Raw genomic sequence first — 19,320 nt, 5'->3', positions numbered from 1 at the left:
CACAGGTTTATACCCCCCTAGTGACCAGGCCCTTTTTTACAAATCGGCACTCCACAACTTTAGCGGTTTATTGCTCGGTCATGCAACTTACCACCCAAATGAATTTTACCTCCTTTTCTTCTCACTAATGGAGCTTTCATTTGGTGGTATTTTATTGCCGCTGACATTTTTACTTTTTTTGTTATTAATCGAAATTTAACGATTTTTTTGCAAAAAAATGACATTTTTCACTTTCAGCTGTAAAATTTTGCAAAAAAAACGACATCCATATATACATTTTTCACCAAATTTATTGTTCTACATGTCTTTGATAAAAAAAAAATGTTTGGGCAAAAAAAAAATGGTTTGGGTAAAAGTTATAGCATTTGCAAACTATGGTACAAAAATGTGAATTTCCGCTTTTTGAAACAGCTCTGACTTTCTGAGCACCTGTCATGTTTCCTGAGGTTCTACAATGCCCAAACAGTAGAAAACCCCCACAAATGACCCCATTTCGGAAAGTAGACACCCTAAGGTATTCGCTGATGGGCATAGTGAGTTCATAGAACTTTTTATTTTTTGTCACAAGTTAGCGGAAAATGATGATGATTTTTTTTTTTTTTTTTTTTCTTACAAAGTCTCATATTCCACTAACTTGCGACAAAAAATAAAAAATTCTAAAAACTTGCCATGCCCCTCACGGAATACCCTGGGGTGTCTTCTTTCCAAAATGGGGTCACTTGTGGGGTAGTTATACTGCCCTGGCAATTTAGGGGCCCAAATGTGTGAGAAGTACTTTGCAATCAAAATGTGTAAAAAATGGCCGGTGAAATCCGAAAGGTGCACTTTGGAATATGTGCCCCTTTGCCCACCTTGGCATCAAAAAAGTGTCACACATCTGGTATCGCCGTACTCAGGAGAAGTTGGGGAATGTGTTTTGGGGTATCATTTTACATATACCCATGCTGGGTGAGAGAAATATCTTGGCAAAAGACAACTTTTCCCATTTTTTTATACAAAGTTGGCATTTGACCAAGATATTTTTGTCACCCAGCATGGGTATATGTAAAATGACACCCCAAAACACATTCCCCAACTTCTCCTGAGTACGGCGATACCAGATGTGTCACACTTTTTTGCTGCCAAGGTGGGCAAAGGGGCACATATTCCAAAGTGCACCTTTCGGATTTTGCAGGGCATTTTTTACACATTTTGATTGCAAAGTTCTTCTCACACATTTGGGCCCCTAAATTGCCAGGGCAGTATAACTACGCCACAAGTGACCCCATTTTGGAAAGAAGACACCCCAAGGTATTCCGTGAGGGGCATGGCGAGTTCCTAGAATTTTTTATTTTTTGTCGCAAGTTAGTGGAATATGAGACTTTGTAAGGAAAAAAGAAAAAAAAAGAAAAATCATCATTTTCCGCTAACTTGTGACAAAAAATAAAAAATTCTAGGAACTCGCCGTGCCCCTCACGGAATACCTTGGGGTGTCTTCTTTCCAAAATGGGGTCACTTGTGGCGTAGTTATACTGCCCTGGCAATTTAGGGGCCCAAATGTGTAAGAAGTACCTTGCAATCAAAATCTGTAAAAAATGGCCGGTGAAATCCGAAAGGTGCACTTTGCAATATGTGCCCCTTTGCCCACCTTGGCAGCAAAAAAGTGTCACACATGTGGTATCGCCGTACTCAGGAGAAGTTGGGGAATGTGTTTTGGGGTGTCATTTTACATATACCCATGCTGGGTGAGAGAAATATCTTGGCAAAAGACAACTTTTCCCATTTTTTTATACAAAGTTGGCATTTGACCAAGATATTTTTCTCACCCAGCATGGGTATATGTAAAATGACACCCCAAAACACATTCCCCAACTTCTCCCGAGTACGGCGATACCACATGTGTGACACTTTTTTGCAGCCTAGATGCGCAAAGGGGCCCAAATTCCTTTTAGGAGGGCATTTTTAGACATTTGGATCCCAGACTTCTTCTCACACTTTCGGGCCCCTAAAAAGCCAGGGCAGTATAAATACCCCACATGTGACCCCACTTTGGAAAGAAGACACCCCAAGGTATTCAATGAGGGGCCTGGCGAGTTCCTAGAATTTTTATTTTTTTTGCATAAGTTAGCGGATATTGATTTTTTTTTGTTTTTTTCCTCACAAAGTCTCACTTTCCGCTAACTTAGGACAAAAATTTCAATCTTTCATGGACTCAATATGCCCCTCAGTGAATACCTTGGGGTGTCTTCTTTCCGAAATGGGGTCACATGTGGGGTATTTATACTGCCCTGGCTTTTTAGGGGCCCTAAAGCGTGAGAAGAAGTCTGGAATATAAATGTCTAAAAATGTTTACGCATTTGGATTCCGTGAGGGGTATGGTGCGTCCATGTGAGATTTTATTTTTTGACACAAGTTAGTGGAATATGAGACTTTGTAAGAAAAAACAAAAACAAACAAAAAATTTCCGCTAACTTGTGCCAAAAAAAATGTCTGAATGGAGCCTTACCAGGGGGGGGGGGGGGTGATCAATGACAGGGGGGTGATCAATGACAGGGGGGTGATCACCCATATAGACTCCCTGATCACCCCCCTGTCACTGATCACCCCCCCTGTAAGGCTCCATTCAGACATCCGCATGATTTTTTACGGATCCATGGATACATGTATCGGATCCACAGAACGCATGCGGACGTCTGAATGGAGCCTTACAGGGGGGTTATCAATGACAGGGGGTGATCAGGGTAATCAGGGTGATCACCCCCCTGTCACTGATCACCCCCCCTGTAAAGCTCCATTCAGACATCCGCATGATTTTTTACGGATCCATGGATACATGTATCGGATCCACAGAACGCATGCGGACGTCTGAATGGAGCCTTACAGGGGGGTTATCAATGACAGGGGGTGATCAGGGTAATCAGGGTGATCACCCCCCTGTCACTGATCACCCCCCCTGTAAGGCTCCATTCAGACATCCGCATGATTTTTTACGGATCCATGGATACATGTATCGGATCCACAAAACGCATGCGGACGTCTGAATGGAGCCTTACAGGGGGGTTATCAATGACAGGGGGTGATCAGGGTGATCACCCCCCTGTCACTGATCACCCCCCCTGTAAAGCTCCATTCAGACATCCGCATGATTTTTTACGGATCCATGGATACATGTATCGGATCCACAGAACGCATGCGGACGTCTGAATGGAGCCTTACAGGGGGGTTATCAATGACAGGGGGTGATCAGGGTAATCAGGGTGATCACCCCCCTGTCACTGATCACCCCCCCTGTAAGGCTCCATTCAGACATCCGCATGATTTTTTACGGATCCATGGATACATGTATCGGATCCACAAAACGCATGCGGACGTCTGAATGGAGCCTTACAGGGGGGTTATCAATGACAGGGGGTGATCAGGGTAATCAGGGTGATCACCCCCCTGTCACTGATCACCCCCCCTGTAAAGCTCCATTCAGACATCCGCATGATTTTTTACGGATCCATGGATACATGTATCGGATCCACAGAACGCATGCGGACGTCTGAATGGAGCCTTACAGGGGGGTTATCAATGACAGGGGGTGATCAGGGTAATCAGGGTGATCACCCCCCTGTCACTGATCACCCCCCCTGTAAGGCTCCATTCAGACATCCGCATGATTTTTTACGGATCCATGGATACATGGATCGGATCCACAAAACGCATGCGGACGTCTGAATGGAGCCTTACAGGGGGGTTATCAATGACAGGGGGTGATCAGGGTAATCAGGGTGATCACCCCCCTGTCACTGATCACCCCCCCTGTAAGGCTCCATTCAGACATCCGCATGTGTTTTGTGGATCCGATCCATGTATCCATGGATCCGTAAAAAATCATGCGGATGTCTGAATGGAGCCTTACAGGGGGGGTGATCAATGACAGGGGGTGATCAGGGAGTGTATATGGGTGATCACCCGCCTGTCATTGATCACCCCCCTGTCATTGATCACCCCCCTGTAAGGCTCCATTCAGACATCCGCATGATTTTTTACGGATCCATGGATCGGATCCACAAAACGCATGCTGACGTCTGAATGGAGCCTTACAGGGGGGTTATCAATGACAGGGGGTGATCAGGGTAATCAGGGTGATCACCCCCCTGTCACTGATCACCCCCCCTGTAAGGCTCCATTCAGACATCCGCATGATTTTTTACGGATCCATGGATACATGGATCGGATCCACAAAACGCATGCTGACGTCTGAATGGAGCCTTACAGGGGGGTTATCAATGACAGGAGGTGATCAGGGTAATCAGGGTGATCACCCCCCTGTCACTGATCACCCGCCCTGTAAGGCTCCATTCAGACATCCGCATGATTTTTTACGGATCCATGGATCGGATCCACAAAACGCATGCGGACGTCTGAATGGAGCCTTACAGGGGGGTTATCAATGACAGGGGGGTGATCAGGGAGTGTATATGGGTGATCACCCGCCTGTCATTGATCACCCCCTGTAAGGCTCCATTCAGACGTCCGCATGTGTTTTGCGGATCCGATCCATGTATCCATGGATCCGTAAAAATCATGCGGACGTCTGAATGGAGCCTTACAGGGAAGTGATCAATGACAGGGGGTGATCAGGGAGTGTATATGGGTGATCACCCGCCTGTCATTGATCACCCCCCTGTAAGGCTCCATTCAGACGTCCGTATGCTTTTTGCGGATCCGATCCATGTATCCGTGGATCCGTAAAAATCATACGGACGTCTGAACGGAGCCTGACAGGGGGGGTGATCAATGACAGGGCGGTGATCAATGACAGGGGGGTGATCAGGGAGTTTATATGGGGTGATCAGGGGTTAATAAGTGACGGGGGGGGGGGGGGGTGTAGTGTAGTGTTTGGTGCGACTGTACTGACCTACCTGAGTCCTCTGGTGGTCGATCCTAACAAAAGGGACCACCAGAGGACCAGGTAGGAGGTATATTAGACAGCGTCTAATATACCTGTTAGGGGTTAAAAAATTCGGATCTCCAGCCTGCCAGCGAGCGATCGCCGCTGGCAGGCTGGAGATCCACTCGCTTACCTTCCGTTCCTGTGAGCGCGCGCGCCTGTGTGCGCGCGTTCACAGGAAATCTCGGCTCACGCGAGATGACGCCAATCGGCGTTAGTGTGACCTGGCAGCGCCGCAGCATTGACGCCTTTCGGCGTTAGCGAGACGGGAGGAGGTTAATGCCTCATTCACACATCAGTGTTTTGGTCAGTGATTTACTTCAGTGATTTTGAGACCAAAACAGGTGCAGATCTTTCCCTTATATCTTATGTCTGTGGGGGCTCCAGTTTTGGAAATCAGCGACGGAACACTGGTGTGTGAATGAGGCATTAAAGGAGTTGTGCAGCGCAAAGATATTCATGACCTCTTGGCATCCCCACTGATCAGCTGTAAGGCAGCGGCACTCGTGTGAGCGTTGCTTCCGAATCAAAATTACCGGCGTAAAGAGGGTGGCAGTGTAATTACAACTGCTCCATTCCATTTAGGTGAATGGGTCGAGCAGCTGTAATTACACTGCGCAGCCGCTGCAAATGAGGCAGGACACAGGTAAATTCAAAGCGGAAGCAGCGACTGCACAAGTGCTGCTGCATTAAAGAGGACCTTTCATTACATAAAAAAAATCTAAACTAAGCATACAGACATGGAGAGCGGCACCCAGGGATCTCCCTACACTTACTATTATCCCTGGGCGCCGCTCCGTTCTCCCGCTAGAGGCTCCGGTATCTTCTGATTTTCGGCTCAACTGGGAGGAGCCTGCTCTTGTTCTCCTGGGCGTCTCCTTCTCCCAGGCTGTAGCGCTGGCCAATCGCAGCGCTCAGCTCATAGTCTGAGAGTTTTTTCTTCTCCCAGTCTATGAGCTGAGAGCTGCGATTGGCCAGCACTAAAGCCTGGGAGAAGGAGACGCCGGCAGGCTCCTCTCAGTTGAGTCAAAAATCGGAAGAAACCGGAGCCTATACCGGGAGAACGGAGCGGCGCCCAGGGATAATAGTAAGTGCAGGGAGATCCCTGGGCGCCGCTCTACATGTCTGTATACTTAGTTAAGATTTTTTATTCTAGTCAAACGTCCTCTTTAACGCTGATCAGCTGGGATGTCGGGCATCCTGAGGAGAGGTCATGAATATCTTTAAGAGGTGTGCACCTCGTGATTGTGGATCAACTGAAGCCAGCATGGGATAGATTAAGATTGGCGAGTAATACACCAGTCTTAAGAAGTGTTGACCCCATTTACATACAAAATGACAAATCTCCACCAGAAGTCGTCTCTAACCTTTAGGTAAAGTAAATGTAATAAAAACAAATAGAAATATAAAATGCTTAAGGCTACTTTCACACTTGCGGCAGGATGGATCCGACAGGCTGTTCACCCTGTCGGATCAGTCCTTCCACTGTTTCGCCGTGCCGCCGCTCCGTCCCCATTGACTATAATAGGGACGGGGGCGGAGCTCCGGTGCAGTGCACGGCGAAAGGCCGCCGGACTAAAAGTCCTGCATGTCCGACTTTTTAGTCTGGCGGCCTCTGACCGCGAATTACCGTACTGCGCCGGAGCGCCGCCCTGTCCCCATTATAGTCAATGGGGACGGAGCGGAGGTCCGGCGGCACGGTGAAACAGTGGAAGGACAGATCCGACAGGGTGAACAGCCTGTCGGATCCGTCCTGCCGCAAGTGTGAAAGTAGCCTAAAACAAACACATACACCTGACATGTATATCAAAAATAAAACTATTACAGCGATGTGCTGTAGAGAATACTGTACACTGGGACACCAACCGCCAATGGAAAATCAGAGGGCCTCATTTATCAGAACTGTCTAACAGGAAACCCGGCTTATTGCGCTGCTCCTGTGTTAGGCTACTTTCACACTAGCGCTTGATCGGATCCGTTCTGAACGGATCCGATCATATTAATGCAGACGGAGGCTCCGTTCAGTACGGATCCGTCTGCATTAATAACTTAGAAAAATTTCTAAGTGCGCAAGATGCCTGAGCGGATCCGTTCAGACTTTCAATGTAAAGTCAATGGGGGACGGATCCGCTTGAAGATTGAGCCATTAGGTGTCATCTTCAAGCGGATCCGTTCCCATTGACTTACATTGTAAGTCTGAACGGATCCGCTCGCCTCCGCACGGCCAGGCGGACAGCTGAACGCTGCAAGCAGCGTTCAGCTGTCTGCCTGGCCGTGCGGAGGTGAGCGGAGCGGAGGCTGAACGCCGCCAGACTGATGCAGTCTGAGCGGATCCGCTCCATTCAGACTGCATCAGGGCTGGACGGAGGCGTTCGGGTCCGCTCGTGAGCTCCTTCAAACGGAGCTCACGAGCGGACCGACGAACGCTAGTGTGAAAGTAGCCTTACTGTATCAAAATAAATGCTGATGGTAAAAGGAATCAAAACTTCTTTTTGGCTGCTTTACATGATTAAAAATGGCTAGAACATATCATTGATATAATATTTTTTCTCTTTAGTATTTCCGCACAGCCAAAGTTTGGTACAAAATTTGTTCTCACCACAGAGTGAAAACCTGAACAAGCGTTTTCAATGCAAATGCAGTCACAAATTTTACTAAAGGAAAAGGTATTGGCAAATGTTCATAGTACCGCTGTGATAGAAAACCAGTACTGGATGTAAAAACTGTCAGTTTCTATAATGTTTTTGATGTTAGGGTATCCCCACTGTAGTGAATAGAGAAAAATAAAGAAAATATTTATTGGAAGGCTCAGCATGTCTGAGCATTACGCAGGCAGCCCATTGATTTCGATAGGCAAAGTGTGCAATGTATTATTCCTCTGTGGAGATCCTAAGGAGAAGTAGAAGACTTACTACTTTTATTGCTTACTGCTTTTATCTCCCTCTCTCTTTATATATATATATATGAACAGAGAATTCCACAGCACATCCAAATAGTAAAAAGTAAAAAAAGCGACTTTATTCACCAGACACGCAATGTTTCGATCCGCTCAATGGGATCTTTCTCAAGCAGTGACAAAAGTGGGCAGTGCATAGTGCATATTTATGCGGTTTAAACATCATTAAATAATTAACAAAATAATTTGTTAATTATTTAATGATGTTTAACCGCATAAATATGCACTATGCACTGCCCACTTTTGTCACTGCTTGAGAAAGATCCCATTGAGCGGATCGAAACGTCGCGTGTCTGGTGAATAAAGTCGCTTTTTTTACTATTTGGATGTGCTGTGGAATTCTCTGTTGTTATACTTTTGGAGGTGGATCGCCTCCCCAGGCGCTGGCACTCCGACCGTACCGTCCAGACAGCTGTGCTGCCCACACCCTTCTACCTGTGTTACCATTGTATCAAGTGGAGCTAAACACGCCGCTATACACAAGATGACTTCTGATAAAATTTTTCCCCACTGGGGACCTGTCTACACCAGGCGTTTTTTCATACTCCCAGGAACAGGCAAGCAGAATCCTTGGTGCCCACAAGGGAAATGCCGAGTTTTTGTCCACTCCGAACATCTTGGATACCAAACGGGACTTTGAACGGATTACCAAGAAATTGGCGAGTCTCGATTTGCACCTCACCACTTTGGGAGAATATTTTAAAACCAATAGAATACCTTGTGGGTTGAGGACACACTCACAACCAACTAAGTACATGCATGATAACGAATTTCGTATTAAATATGAATCCATTGCTAACAAATTTGCATTGGATCTCATTTTGCTGAACATGGAATTTCTCCAAAAAGATCTGGTTGACACCACTGAAAAACAGGAATCTCTACAAGCCATATTAGGTTCCCTGTTGTCCATAGACGAATATCATGACTACTTGTCTAAATGCCAACCGTTCTTGGATAAATTAAGGACTGAAATACAAGACAGAAAGCGTGATGCATCAGGCTACAACACAGGGAATGTCTACAATTGGAAAATCAATCACCAGCCACAACAACGTACTCAAAAAGCTGGAAAGAAACTTCCTACTAGGGACTTGACCCAAATGCAACAAAACAACTCTGTTACTGAGCCTTTTTTAGAGTATACAGCGAATTTGTCAGGAAGAAACGAACACAACGTGGGAGGACGAAAACGCCACCGCTACCAATACAAAAACAAGGAGCAAAAGGCAATTTGTCAAAAAACGCAACTAAACAATGCTAATATTGTGGTAAATATTTCCTCACATGTTCTATCAGATACACAATTGAATGTTTTGGCCAGGGGTCTGAGCTTTTGTCCCAATAGTAATACGGATTGGTTACAACTTGAAGCGGATCTATATCAATTCTTCCGCAGACTTAAGCTCAGAACCTGGTTCTCAACACATTCGTCTACAGGTAAAATTTGTACCCATACTGAATTGAAATTGAGTGATTATAACTTGTTTAACAAGAGTGATTTTATTCCACCTATGTCTTCCCCAGCAACTGAGTTATTCATTGATGCAGTAATGAAAGATGTGAATACTTTGAAATTGAATGCAGAAAAAAAATGTATACACCCCAATATAACATTACTGTAGTGGCGTGCTATTGATGAGTTGGTCCATGACCACAGTCTCAGACAAAGGCAGTGCGATTGTGCTCATGGACACTCATCAGTACATTGCAGAAGCCAATAGACAGTTTGAAGATTGTGAAGTTTATCAAAAACTACATACTGACCCCAGATGGGATATTGAACGGAAGATACAGAGTTTGCTACAGGAGGCCACCAATGCTGGCATCATTGATGACAAGCTTAAAGAGTTCCTTTCAATTTCACATCCTATGACACCGTTTTTATACTTGCTGCCCAAGATCCACAAAAACCTCAAAACTCCCCCTGGGAGACCCATTGTCTCGGGCCGGGGATCCATTTTGTCCAATATCTCTATCTTTTTAGATAAGATATTGCGACAATATGCAGTGTCAGCTCAATCTTATATTCAGGACACCTCAGATTTTCTGAATAAACTAACATGAGTACCCTTCCACCGAATGCAATTTTAGCATCGTTAGACATTACCAGTTTATACACCTCAATCCGACACAACTTTGGGATCGAGGTGGTCACCAAGGCCCTGACTCAGTCCACTTTTTCAGCTGAATGTCAGGACTTTATTTTATAACTTCTACATTTGGTACCGACATGTAATTATTTTTTGTTTGGAGATTATTTTTTATCTCCAGAGGAAGGGGACCGCCATGGGGTCAAATGTGGCCCCTACTTACACCAACATGGCGGTCTCCTTCCTCAAGGAGACATACATCTATGTATCGCCCCACTTCCGGCATGTCCTGAGGTGGTGGCGATACATAGATGACATTTTCTTGATTTGGACTGGGTCGGAGGACTCACTCATGGAGTTTTTTCAATTTCTGAACACCATTGACACAGATATTAAATTTACCTTAGAACATTCAAGTGAACAAATTCACTTTTTGGACACTGTTGTGACTATTAAAGAGGGTGTGTTGTCAACGTGCTTGTACTCCAAGCCCACCGATCTCAACACATTATTAAGTTACAACAGTGCACATCCCAGAGCCATGGTGAAATCACTTCCTCTGAGTCCGTTTTACCGTGCAAAACGCATTGTGAGTAACAATGATGAATTGCCAGATACTCTCAAACGCATGACACAGGCCTTGGTGGATAGAAATTATCCTTTATCTTTACTAAATGAACATCTTACCAATACACAGGAAAAATCACGCCATGATCTTCTTAAAAAGAAGGATAGGAATAATAACAAACAAATGAAGAGAATTCCTTTAGTTACTATCTACACTGAAGACAGTACACAGGTCAGACAGATCATATTAAACCACTGGCCGGTCTTGAAGAGTCGACATCGGGGAATTGAAGAATTTCTTCTTCCTCCCTTCATGTCATACAAGAGAGCTAGAAATCTCAAAGACAAACTAATACACACTAACATAGGTCCACAAAAAGAATCTGGCCAGACCTTTCTACGCTGCCCTAAATTGGGAAGTTTCCCCTGCTTGAACTGTATAAATTGTCGCTATATGCATAAAGGCAGTTTCTTTCTGCATCCATCGACACAGAAAAAATACCATATCAAATACTATTTAACATGCGAATCCTCATTCGTTGTATATATTCTTTGGTGCCCATGTCAGCTATTATATGTGGGTGAAACCTCACTGGATTTTAAAAGTAGAATCAATCAGCATCGGTATACTATTCGTAAAAAACGCATGGATCTTCCAGTTCCAAAACATTTTACTGACATGGGCCACAAAGAAAGGGACCTCAAATTTATACTAATAGATCACATTCCCACTCCCTGTGGAAGTGGCAATAGACACACTTTACTCAAAAAATGTGAGATCCGGTGGATCGCTAGATTAAACACATCGAGACCCCAAGGGTTAAACGTGGATTATAGACCCTGGCGACGGTACTCCCGTCCAATGTGTCGCCTGCTAATCTCCCTGATGGACCACTGACCCATATTCATACGCTTCCTACATCGGAGCCGGTATTTTGCGGTTCACACTGGGACTCGATTGGGAATCATGGTATGCTTGTGCATGTGACTGTTTCATGTGCTGGGTTACAGATGTCATTATGGCGATTGTGCTGCCCACACCCTTCTACCTGTGTTATATATATATATATATCTCAGCAAAATGAAAGCAGCACTCTGGTCTTCAAGTGAAAAAGGTGGATACTTTATACACCTTTTTATGTGGGGGGGGGGGTTCTCCTTTTTTTTTTTTTGACCAGACGGATAGGGGTGGTTTGAAGAAATAACAATAATAATATATATTCCTTTTATTTGTATAAACAGGGATATGGAGTGGCAATAGATCATCTTTTCTCATCTTTATTCGGGAGTTGAGGTAGAGGTTGGTGGTTGAGGGAGCAGGGGAGGGGTGACGTCTTCGATGTCCCTGTTCTCTGTTCCGCATGGGGGCGCACGTTCTGGTAAACCTGGGACGGGCGCACCTGTGTGGCACATCTGCGACCCTGCACTATTTCCCAATAAAGTCTGTGCAGTATCAGGGGTGTAGTGGCTAGGGACGGGGGACAATGACTTGCCCCTGATCCCTTATCACCATGGGACTTATATGCACCTGAGTTGACGTTTGGTGCGGGCCCCGTTATAGACATCCTCTGGATCCATAGCTATTATTACTCCTTTACTATATGTGATATATGTTGCCATGGTCCCTTGACAACAACAACACCGCAGCCTGTTCCGCTGGTCATGCGCCGTCGTTACTTGCCACATGGACTGACATATTCAGTGTGGGCAGACAATGTTTACATGGTGCGCATGTGTGGCATGTGAGGAATGCTCACTGTCGTGGGACAGATGCCAGCGCCTGCGCAGTCTCCAACATTGGACGCTGAAGCTGTTTGGCACATGTGAGGATTCATGACGTGGGTTTGTCTTCTTTTTAATTAACACATGATTAGCACAGATGCACTTTATGTATAGATTACTTATAATTATTGGATTTAACACAGAATTATGGACACAATGAAATTATTTATTGTACTCACGGTCACTATATAATAGCGCTGTATTTTGTGTACATGTATTATATTGAAATAATATTTAACATCAAGTTTTACAAAGTATAATTATGTTTATTTATTTATGATCAATTATGTAACACTGATGAGGTTTACCTGATTTAAATATGTTGGGGGCACTATGTTCACTAGCGTGACAAAGGCTCCATTGAGAGAGCTGAAATGCTGCATTGCTGTTGGGAACCATTGTGGGAATTGCACCTGGCATACCTATAGAGTGCTGCGTTTCCTTTCTTCATATATATAATGTATTATATGCTACGAGATAGTGATTTTTTATTTTTATTTTTTGTTATTCTCAGAGTTATTTTTTTTCTGCACGATTATGGAGGCCGCCATCGCACTGCTCCTCTGCACAGAGTATAACATTTCGAGCTCGCTGCGGTCACATGGAACCTGCAGATTGTCAATGACTCGTTGACATCTATGGGAGGGTGTTCTAGACATGCTCTGTGACCTGTGCAGTACTGGCAGTGGCAGCTCACGTGACTTCTGCCTCCCCACTGTCCCGACGCATTGGGATGCAGTATGTCCCAATGTCTACTGTATCTGCATCCTGAAGATGCACATACGGTTGAACACAATGGTGTAGCAGGGAGCTATCTGCTTTACCTTTCACAAGCCTGTGTGCTCCCCAACTGGCAGGCACCATGCAGTGACATCATCGCGCCTTCTGCACTGAAGATTGCACAGGCCGGTGAATGATGTGCTCCATTCATCAGAGGAGGGAGGCAGCAATATTATGAGGGAGGCATAACTAATTATCGGAGGGTCCTTTCTCCCAGCAGCGGTTAGGATTTATAACCACCACTGTTCCCAGAAACCCAGTAGTGAATTTTTAAAGTAAATTCTGTGTTATGTTTTTCTTGTATTTTACTCTTTAAGTTCTAATTACTCTTATTTTGCTCTTGTTGTGAATGTGATTGCTGCTGTCATGCCAAAATGTCCTTCTTCTCCTAATGTGAGAGGACAGCAAGGGGTCATAACTAATGTGAGAAGGTATTAAGGGAGCATAACTAATGTGAGGGTGCACTAAGGTGGCATATCTACTCTGTGAGGGAGCACATCTATTGTGTGGGGGCATAACTACTGTTAGGGAGCACTAATGGGACATAACTACTACTAGGGAGCACATCTATTGTGAAAGGGTCTTAACTATTGTGAGAGGGCACTAAGAGGGCATAACTACTGTGAGAGCACACCTATTGTAAGGGGGTACTAAGGCGACATAACCACTCTTAAGGAGCACATCTATTGTGAGGGGGGCATAACTACTGTGAGGGAGCACACCTACTGTGAGGGGGTCCTAAAAGGTGGATAACTACTATTAGGGAGCAAAACTACTGTTAGGGAGCACTAAGGGGCACCTCTACTGTGTGGCGGCACTAAGGAGGGCCCACTCATAACATTTCTGCACTGGTCCTACCAATGTATTACACCGTCAGGAAATGGCTAGGAAATGTCACCTGAGTGAAAGCTGCTGAATGAGATAACCCTGTAATGAAGGGCACAAATCTATTTTGCAGTTGCCACATCTGACAGTGAAGTTACCAAACGAGAAGTGCTGCTAACTGATGTGTTTTCCTACGGCGTACAGAATGTGTAAATGTTTCATTTTCTGTTCAGGCACTTTACATTATTAACCATTTAAGAATACAAAATTTAGAGGTGCTCAGCATGTTTTATTACAATAACTGCAAAGTTCTTTCTATTTCACTGAGCAAAAGCACTTTGTAGGCAATACACAGTTGCAGCTCTTGTACTTTATGGAACATGTAAAAATCTTTGGCTGGAATATGAAAGCGGTAGGCTAAATGCCTTAACCAGCCAAGCTTTGTATCTCTTCATAATTAATTGTGCAAGAGGTATAAAAAGTTAGATAGGAGGAAATGTTTGCTCAAGTAGCATGCTGACATGGGCTCTGCAGCCGGATTGGCGCCCATTCCGATCACGTATCTTCTGTGAGACAATATTTTCTTAAGAGAATAATTGCTCTGCGATGCTGCAGAAAGTAGACATCAAGGCCTTCCTATTAGGCATTAAGAAGCAGTCATTTATTATGAGTTTGCCTCGTTTAGATTGTAAAGGAACATTTTCCACGGCTCATATAAAGAGCAGCAGAGCTCCAATAAGAGGCGCGCTCTCGTTAAGAAAGTGGATGCAACCTCACAAATGCTTTTTTTTTTTTTTTTTGTATTTACTGGAACTGAGGAAATTTAAGGCATATTGTTTCAATGTTCAACTTAATTAGCCTTTAAAAATGTTGAGCAGATGTTTGCAGCACAAAGATACCTCTGGAATAAATAACACACGACAGGTAGAAACGCTAAGGCCCGATGAGTCAGTTCATTAGACTGTCATGTGACCTTTCCAGCTCTTCCGATGGATCCGGGAAAGGCACTGCGTGTGAAAAGCTCATCAGAAAACCCATAAGTTGTGACTAAAGTGTCACGGTTAGGCATATTTACACTACGGGAATGGGTGCGCAGTTTGCTATAAACCTCGGTGGTGTTGTACATCCTGGGGCGTTTAAAGCCAGTAATTACCTGCACCTTGATGAGCTCAATGGAAGAAGTAAAGGATTACATATAGAGATAATGTCAATGGTTATTAACACGTGCAGACAATTATGTTAATACTGCTCTGAACTCAAGTGGAGATTCAGTTTCCATACAAATCTGCACAGCTAATTTCAATGCAGTATAAGCGCTCACATTTCTTGAGGCAGTAAGCTTAGAAACTTAAAGGGCTGCAGAAAGACTGGGTTTTGGCCATTTAGATTGAGTCTTCTGCTTATTTGGAAGCTAGCAGATAATATATGATCAGCTCTACCTATGACAAAAGCTTTGAATAACACTAATTACTGTATCACATAACACTAAGATGTCCACTTTCACAGCTAAGGCTGCTTTCACACTGGCGTTTCTGGGTCCACTTGTGAGATCTGTTTCAGGGCTCTCACAAGCGGCCCAAAACGGATCAGTTTTGCCCCAATGCATTCAGAATGGATAAGGATCCGCTCAGAATGCATCAGTTTGCCTCCGTTCAGCCTCCATTCCATTCTGAAGGCGGACACCAAAACGCTGCTTGCAGCGTTTTGGTGTCCGCCTGACGATGCTGAGCCAAACGGATCCTTCCTGACTTACAATGTAAATCAATGGGGACAGTTCCGTTTTCACTGACAGAATATGGTGCAATTGAAAACGGATCCGTCCCCCATTGACTTTAAATGTAAGTCAGGACGGATCCGTCCTTAAAAAGAATAATGCAAACGGATCCGTTCTGAACGGATGCAAGCGTTTGCATTATCAGTGCGGATCCGTCTGTGCAGATACCAGATGGATCCTCACCGAACGCAGGTGTGAAAGTAGCCTTTATTGTTCCTATGCATCTAAGGGCTCATGTACACTGACGTGTACAGCCCGTGCCTGTGTTGTAGCCCGCAAACAGCGGGTCCACAATATATGGACACTGGCCGTATGCACTCCGTATCACGGATGCTGGCCCATTCACTTGAATGAGTCCACAATCTGCAAGAGTGCTTCCATGGGATTTTGATCCATTCTACAAGGTGCTTCCATGGGATTTCAATCCGTTTTATGAGGTGCCTCCATGGGATTTTGATCCGTTTCACCAGGTGCCTCCATGGGATTTCAATCCGTTCTATGAGGTGCCTCCATGGAATTTCGATCCATTTCACCAGGTGCTTCCATGGTATTTCGATCCGTTCTACGAGGTGCTTCCATGGGATTTCGATCCGTTCTACGAGGTGCTTCCATGGGATTTCGATCCGTTCTACGAGGTGCTTCCATGGGATTAACATCAGTTTCACCAGGTGCCTCCATGGGATTTAGATCCGTGCCTCTGCATCGCAAAAAATTACATGTTCCATTTATGCAGACTAAATCTTGCAGATCGTAGACCCACTCAAGTTAATGGGGCCGCGTCCACAAATGACAGACACATTTGTGTGCATGAGCCCTAAATAAAAAATGAAGCAACCTTGCAAGTAATCTTCATTAAAAATCCACCAATATGTTGTTCCCTTACGAGGGGAGAGTGCAGTTTCGGTGACTGCGACCAGGGGAAGTAAAGTAGAGTAGAAATGGCATATACAGAGAGTGTAAGACAGGCAGTCGTTAGCCAGACTTTAATCATACCCTAGATTGTGGTGCAATATACAGGCTGTTTGATGGGGACCATCAACCAGAGCTGCAAGAAGTTTTTTTTCTTTACACCAAGAATATAGTGTATTTTTCAATAGGAATATAAGGTAGGTTGTTCTTTGTGTCTACTTAAAGGGGTTCTTCAGGAATTAAGTACATGAAAAGAGTAGCTAAAACTTTCCATTATATATGATGTCCCTAATGCCCTGAAAAAAAATTCCAATATACTTTATTACTTGGTTTTATATTTTTTTTACAACACTTTTCCCTCTCTAAAGCGCACTATTCACTGTGTGCTTAAGGCTACATGCACACAAATTTTGTTTCAGTGTCCGTTTTGTTTGTTTTTTGTAGATAGGCTGTGGACCCATTCATTTCAATGGGTCGGCAAAAAATGTGGACAGCACACCGTGTGCCATCCGCATCAGTATTTCTGTTCCGTAGCCCCGCAAAAAAAAATAAAAAATAGAACATGTCCTATTCTTGTCCGTTTTAGGCATTGTTACAATGGACCGGGGGGGGACTAATGAAATACGGATGTCATACTTTCTTTTTTTTTTTTTTTTTTTCCGGACCACAAAGCACATACGGTTGTGTGCATGCAGCCTAAAACTCAGTTCTCTGTACACCGCTGACAGCTCAGCGGAGTACGGAGAGTGACATTTATGAATGGGGCTGCAGCAGTGCTGCGAGTAGGGGCAGGATATCCTCTAATTCGAGACTCCTTTTCCACCATCCAAGATGGCTGCACAACCTTTCAGAATGCCTGATACACACTGTGCACTTGGTAGCCCAAGACACTTCCTGCTCATCTTGGATTGGCTAGCAGTACTCACATGAACAGTGCTAGTCAATCCAAGAGCAGGGATGGACAAGTAAAAAGTGCCTTGGGCTACCGATCTGAAGTGCATCAGGCAGTATGAGAAGCAGTGCGGCCATCTTGGATTACAGACAGGAGCCTGATAATTAGTGGATCATCAGTTAAAAAGATGAAAACGAGGCCACCACGTAAATGTTCTGTTTGTTTCCCAATTAATGTGTTGCGTTTTGTTTTCTTAACCGGAATGTACTGTAGCTTTAACAAATTCTATCATCTATCATCCGGTCTCTAGAAGAAAAAAATATATTTGTTAGGGTAGTTAATCATTCTTGTCTTGTTCTCTCTGGTGGGTTACTCAATATCGTGGCATGGGCACAGTATTAAATTGTGAAAAAAAAAAGGCACACCGAGGTGCACTGCATTTGATTGCAGAAGAAGTCACAGGTTGCCAGATGTTTGAAGGCTTTCAGGTGACTTCTTGCCACAGCCTCTACTGACAAGTGACATGTCTGAAGAGGTTATCATAAAAGGTCTCGCTTAGCCAGACAGCCGGTCCCTTCCGGGGAGGAGGCTCCCTGCTTTGTGAGGCTGAGATAACACCTCAGCGCTTTACCCTGAGAGCCTCTAAACTTCTGCGACCCCATGACTGTGGGCAATCTGTGCAGTATAGAAAATGAAAGTCAAGCAGTCCACGGCTATGATTTACATTTTCATATCACTCATAAGTGCTTTACATGCAGAACAGGGTATATGCGACTGCGCTCACCTACTAATACTGTGCAGACAGGCACAACACTTCACAGCATAGAATGTATAGCTTTCCTGGTTCACCTGCAGCCAGAAATACCTTCTGGGGTCTAAGGACCATCAGACCAGCATTTTAGTAAAGAACTGGGTGGGGAAAATGTGGGAATGGCTATCAGTATATTTGGCAATAAGATGCTTTCCGGGACTCTACCAGACCCTTCTTCAGGTTCATTCAACAGTCCTGAAATTGTTTTTCAGCAATATCATTACCTTACCGAATATGTATATTTAAGCCATTCTTTTGACAAGAACGCTGGAGAGAAGATTCAAGTTCCCCTACCAATTATAATTAATTCTTAGGTAATCTGTGTTAGAGGACCGAGAGTTGAATGAAGACCGGCAAGGCTATGTGCAGCTCTGAATCCTTCACTTCTGTACAGAAGTCATTTTACAAGAAATACATTTTTTTCCTCACAGATAAAAAAAAACCCTGTCCTTTTCTGACATTTTGTAACATTTTAAGGGATCACAAATGTTGCGGTAAGCGATCCATGAAACCCCCGTTAATATTACCTTCCTAAACCTTAGCTAGCTGCTGATTTAATTTGAATAAGTGCTTGTCATTTTATGTGCTATCATTTAAATTACAACTCCTTTCATGCTTTCTGGACAAGCAAAAGATCACAGTGAGTGCACGAAAACCTTGTAGCTCATAAACTTAAGGACAGACTAAAACCTGCATAAGCATTCCATCATAAAATTTTAAAGATCTCACCGCTGACACATGACTTCATTTAATAATGATCAGTAACCCATTACTTTGATTATACTCACCATAAAAGCTTCAATGCAATGGTATTGAACATTAACAAATACATATTTCTTAGGTAAGGCTTCTCTTCAACCATTAAAAGTATGCAGGAAACCACTCTACACACGCTGAGTGCGTCTGATACTGGAAACTAGCTGGCATAACATTCCTGGTGTCCTCACCCGAAGCCCTTTATTAATGCTGAAAGGCAGCCATACGTGCGGCATAATCAAGGTTAAATGTATTCT

At 44.2% G+C, this 19,320-nt stretch overlaps 1 protein-coding gene across 1 annotated transcript in view; it reads right to left on the bottom strand.

The window, feature by feature from the left end:
- The window catches only part of TBC1D22A (TBC1 domain family member 22A), a 620,637-nt gene that overhangs the window by 448,696 nt on the left and 152,621 nt on the right, over window positions 1–19,320 (bottom strand). The gene's annotated exons all lie outside the window — the stretch shown is intronic.

This window comes from Bufo gargarizans, chromosome 2, assembly GCF_014858855.1.
Source record: "Bufo gargarizans isolate SCDJY-AF-19 chromosome 2, ASM1485885v1, whole genome shotgun sequence".
Taxonomy (NCBI): domain Eukaryota; kingdom Metazoa; phylum Chordata; class Amphibia; order Anura; family Bufonidae; genus Bufo; species Bufo gargarizans.
The sequence above is the reverse complement of the archived record's forward strand: the minus strand, read 5'-3'. Positions and strand labels throughout refer to the sequence as shown.